Genomic DNA, 6,000 nt, shown 5'->3' with positions numbered 1-6,000 from the left:
CCGGCCAAAGTTAACTGGAAGGATACCCTAGCAGAGATGACAGTGGAACAACAATGGCAAGTATTTCTGGGAATAATACAGAAGGTACAGGATCAGTCATTCCAAAGAGGAAGAAAGATTCTAAGGGGAGTAGAGGGTGACCATGGCTGACAAGGGAAGTCAAGGACAGTATAAAAATAAAAGAGATGTAGTATAACATAGCAAAGATGAGCAGGAAGCCAGAGGATTGGGAAACTTTTAAAAAGCAATAGAAGATAACTGAAAAGCCAATACGGGGAGAAAAGATGAGGTACGAAGGTAAGCTGGCCAAGAATATAAAGGAGGATAGTAAAAGCTTCCTTAGGTATGTAAAGAGGAAAAAATTATTTAAGACCAAAGTTGGACCCTTGAAGACAGAAACGGGTGAATATATTATGGGGAACAAGGAAATGGCAGATGAGTTGAACAGGTATTTTGGATCTGTCTTCACTGGGGAAGACAAAAACAATCTCCCAGATGTAATAGTGGCCAGAGGACCTAGGGTAACGGAGGAACTGAGGGAAATTTTCATTAGGTAGAAAAACATTGGGTGGACTGATGGGACTGAAGGCTGATAAATCCCCAGGGCCTGATGGTCTGCATCCCAGGGTACTTAAGGAGGTGGCTCTAGAAATCGTAGGCACATTGGTAATCATTTTCCAATGTTCTATAGATTCAGGATCAGTTCCTGTATATTGGAGGGTAGCGAATGTAATCCTATTTTTTAAGAATGGAGGGAGACAGAAAACAGGAAATTATAGACCAGTTAGCCTGACATCAGTGGTGGGGAAGATGCTGGTGTCAATTATAGAAGATGAAATAGCAGCACATTTGGATAGCATTAACAGGATCGGTTCGAGTCAGCACGGGTTTGCGAAGGGGAAATTTTGCTTGATTAATCTTCTGGAATTTTTTGAGGATGTAACTATGAAAGTGGACAAGGGAGAGCCAGTGGATGTACTGTACCCGGACTTTCCGAAAGCCTTTGATAAGGTCCCACAGAGCAGATTAGTGGGCAAAATTAGAGCACATGGTATTGGGGGTAAGGTACTGACATGGATAGAAAATTGGTTGGCAGCCAGTAAACAATTAACCGGTCCCTTTCAGAATGGCAGGCAGTGACTAGTGGGGTAATGCAAGGCTCGATGCTGGGACAGCAGCTATTTACAATATACTTTAATGATTTAGATAAAAAAAATTAAAAGTAACATTAGCAAATTTTCAGATGGCACAAAGCTGGGTGGCAGTGTGAAATGTGAGGAGGATGTTAGGAGAATGCAGGGTGACTTGGACACGTTGGGTGAGTGGGCAGATGCATGGCAGATGCAGTTTAATTTGGATAAATGTGAGGTTATCCACTTTGGTGGCAAGAATATGAAGGAAGATTACAATCTGAATGGTGTCAAGTTAAGAAAAGGGGAAGTACAAAGAGATCTAGAAGTCCTTGTTCATCAGTCACTGAAAGTAAGCATGCAGTGAAGAAAGCTAATGTCATCTTGGCCTTCATAACAAAGGGAGTTGAGTATAGGAGCAAAGAGGTCCTTCTGCAGTTGTACAGGGCCCTGGTGAGACCACACCTGGAATACTGTGTGCAGTTTTGGTCTCCAAATTCGAGGAAGGACGTTCTTGCTATTGAGGGAGTGCAGCATAGGTTCACGAGGTTAATTCCTGGGATGGCAGGACTGTCATATGTTGAAAGATTGGAGTGACTGGGCTTGTATACACTGGAACTTAGAAGGAAGAGAGGGGATCTGATTGAAACATATAAGATTATTAAGGGATTGGACATGCTAGAGGTGGGAAACATGTTCCCGATGTTGGGGGAGTCCAGAACCAGATGTCACAGTTTAAGAATAAGGGGTAGGCCATTTAAAAAGGAGTTGAGGAAAAACTTTTTCACCCAGAGAGTTGTGGATCTGTAGGATGCTCTGCCTCAGAAGGCAGTGGAGGCCAATTCTCTGGATGCTTTCAAAAAAGAGTTAGATAGTGCTCTTAAAGATAGTGGAGTCAAAGGATATTGGGAGAAGGCAGGAATGGGGTACTAATTGTGGATGATCAGCCATGATCACAGTGAATGGTGGTGCTGGCTTGAAGGGCCGAATGGCCTACTCCTGCAACTATTGTCTATTATAGCTCTATTGCACCTTTCTTTATGTTTAATGCTCTGCACTTAACTACTCAAAAGTTCTTGTTTGTATCTTTAGAAAATTGTTCTACTATTTGAATTAATTGCTTTAGCTTTACTGATGAAGTATCATATAATATCAAATTTTAAAGGTGTGTCAAGGTATAATAAATTTGGTTGTTTCTGATTTGAAACCCAAATTTCATCTGATTCAGTAAATTATTGCGCAAGTTTATAACTATACAAAACCATAGTGGGCTTAGAGAACCATCCTAGAAAATGCCTCAGTTTATTTTGATAATGGTGTTTGTTCATGTTTGATTGCTAATAGACAGGGTGATTATAATACACCAGTGCTTTATCAGATGTTGAAGGAATTTCACAAGTATTGGCTGTAGTTCTTATATAAAGAAATTCTCTTAACCATGAGTTTGGACAGAATCACATGTTTTTTTGGTAGTCAATATAACAACATGAATAATTTCTGCTTTTCCGATTTTTGATAATTTTTGATTCAGAATTATGGAATCTATTATCCGTTATTCTTTACATCCTTTCAAACTCTCATGACACCCCTTCTGCTCTTCTGTACGTATGTTATGGTAGTCTGAGTTAGCGCAGATTAGTTGCCAGATAGATGATACTACAATTTTACATGTAGTTTGTAAACGAGAAATAGGACTATATTTGATGAATCATTTGTGATTTTGCCTTTAGATAAGATGTTATTAATATTAATGTTTTTTTTTTCTTTTGTATTTGTATAGTTCATCATCTTTTTCAAACTGGTCGTTTGTCTGTCCTATTGGATGTGGTCCTTTATTGATTCTTTTGTGTTTCTTGGATTTACTGTGTATTCAAGTAAGAAAATTATTATTATTACTACTACTACTACTATTATTATTTTCTTTTATATTTGCATAGTTCATTGTCTTTTTCACATTGGCCATTTGCCTGTCCTGCTGGGTATGGTCCCTCATTGATTGTCCTTTATTTCTTAAACTTATTGCATATGCCCATAAGAAAATGAATTTCAAGTTTGAATATGATGACATATTCCTCCTACTGCCTGGAAAAAGTCTCCGAAGCATTCGGGCTCTCACGACCAGACTATGTAACAGTTTCTTCCCCCAAGCTATCCGACTCCTCAATACCCAAAGCCTGGACTGACACCTTGCCCTACAGTCCTGTTTATTATTTATTGTAATGCCTGCACTGTTTTTGTGCACTTTGTGCAGTCCAGTGTAGGTCTATAGTCTAGTGTAGCTTTCTCTGTGTTTTTTTTTATTACGTACTTAAGTCTAGTTTTTTGTACTGTGTCATGTAACACCATGGTCCTGAAAAATGTTGTGTCATTTTTACAATGCACTGCACCAGCAGTTATCGTTGAAATGACAATAAAAGTTGACTTGACTTGACTTGATATTTGTACTTTAATAATGAAGTTATTTTGAACTTTGAATTTTAAACTTCTGCTTCTTCACTCTCTCCTTTATCCTTTGATCTCTCATTCTTCTTGCTGGTTAATTTGTGCAGGACACAGTATGACAGCAGAGGTTAGGTGAGTACTGTAAGATGTTTCATTATTGCTATATACCAGAACATTTTGTATTTAGATGTCCAGAAGATGGCTGAATCCTATGAGTCCAAAACGTTCATTCATTACACACAACAGCAGTGGTTGATGAGACAAGAGCTAGAAGCCAAAAAAAGAGATGGCAACAGTTATTCCCCAAGATCCAGGACAGTGGTGCTTCAAAACCATATTAATCAAGTTGAAATTACCAAGAGTAAATATATTATGTCAGATTACTGGCCAAGAAAATTTTCAAAAAGATTTTGGGAACTGTTTCAAAGTTGTAAAGTCCAAATGTGCATTATACCTCATATTCCTTGCTGAAAGAGTAGAGAAAGTCTTGCTATTAATTACTGAGCTTTAGTGACCTCTTCTGTACTCTAATAATTAGCGACCTGCACGATTATGACACAGATCAACTATCTGAATTGATCCTGATACTGGTAAATTAGAGAGGCTATGAATTTGACCCCAACTTGCAAAGCAGGCCAGGCATTGTTACCAGGGTGCTTCTGGTCACCAATACATAATGTCACAAGTTTGATCAATGGTCAGGGACAGGAGGATATGACTGAACAACAGATGGATAGAGGGGTATCTGAGAGGTTTGTCAAGCCTCTCTCTTCTGTTAAAGCTACGTTCTTGTTTCCTGTTAGGACAATCATCACAATTATGGGGATCTTGTGCAAACTAACCATAGCACCATGATACAAAGGGGAATCTAATAAAGGAGGGAGAAAACAGAGATAGATGGATAGACAGATAGATAGATAGCTAAATAAATAAATAGATAAATAGATAAACAAACAAACAAACAAACAAATAAATAAATAAAGATAGAGATCGATAGATAGAAATAGATATAATGATAGATAGATGTCATAGGCAATGGCAAAAATAGAGAATCTGAAGACTGTGTTGCTTGCTGGTACCAAATCTAAGTATATTTCAGTTCAGCTGGAGAGAAACTCAGAGTGGGGTTGATTGAGAGTAGACAGAATCTAGTTGGTCTTGGTTCAGTTTGACACTAATAACATATAGTAAGTAAGACAAGCAAGGGAATTTTGCTGATGGATTATAAGTGGATATGGGCAAATTTTGAGGGTAAATAAGAATAGAAATATACATGGCATATTTGAAGATCAGTGCAGGAGATAGGAGTTCTGCTTCATGGAGCATTGGTGTCAGTACTAGTGAAGGAAGGGACAGTTCCATTTGGACTGACTGCATCTGAACTGTACTAGGAGTTCCACAGCAGGAGGTTTAATAAGGAAGAAATAAGAATAATGACACATAGGAATGAAAAATAATTGTGACAGGAAGCACAGAAAATATAAACAAATATATGCAGCAAAAAAATGGAACTGTTGTAGAATGTCAAAGATTAAGACTCTTTATCCAAATGCACACAGCTTTTTTTCAACTCGATGGATAAATTGATGGCACAAATTGAAATAAATTAATTTTGTTAAAGTGCTATTGCAGAGACCCAATTGCAGGAAGAATAGACCTGTGACATCATTCCCCAGATTATTTTATTTTCCAGAAGAATGGGTAATGAGGAAATGAGGAAAGGTGAATTTATGGTTGTGAATAATTAAATAAGTATGTGTTGCTGCTCGTTACACCACTGACTTTTAGGGCAGTAATGAAGGTTCTTTACCTCTGGTGGTGTTCAGGGCTTCCTTCATCATGTCAGTAGCTTGCTCTCTGTTTTCACTACTATCGGTCATGCAAGTCCTAGGTACAGACTCGGGAATATCGTCACACTCAAATATAGAAGGGTTTTTCTTTGCTGTTAGTGTAACAGTTTTTTTTTACCATTCAGGGTTGTTGGCCCTGAGCTGAATCCCTGTACCAGGAGGACCAGTGTACCAGCCTTAGACTGGCCTCTGCACTTTGACCTACCATGGTTGACCCTACCGAGAGCCAAACAATAATGCCTTGACTCCAGCCAACTTAGTTCTCTGGGGTCACTGAGCACACAAACCTTCAAACTATAAATAGGTTGCGGTCCTCTTGGAAGGAGGGGATAATATACGTGATCAGATAGTGTGTAAATGAGGAAAGGAAGGAAAGAGAAAGCATAGGTACTAGGGGCCAACTTGTTGCCCCACAGTAGGACAAAGTATTGGTGAGGAGAACCCAAAGCAATTTAAGAAAAAAATTGCAATGATCACGAGTACCATTGACCAAACAAATCAAACTGGCAGGGGTACTGTAAAAGGAATTTCTAGAGTGCCACAGGATATCATAAAGTAGCCTTTATGAGGCAGAATAC

This window comes from Hypanus sabinus, chromosome 5, assembly GCF_030144855.1.
Source record: "Hypanus sabinus isolate sHypSab1 chromosome 5, sHypSab1.hap1, whole genome shotgun sequence".
Classification (NCBI taxonomy): domain Eukaryota; kingdom Metazoa; phylum Chordata; class Chondrichthyes; order Myliobatiformes; family Dasyatidae; genus Hypanus; species Hypanus sabinus.
Note: the sequence above shows the minus strand (reverse complement) of the source record.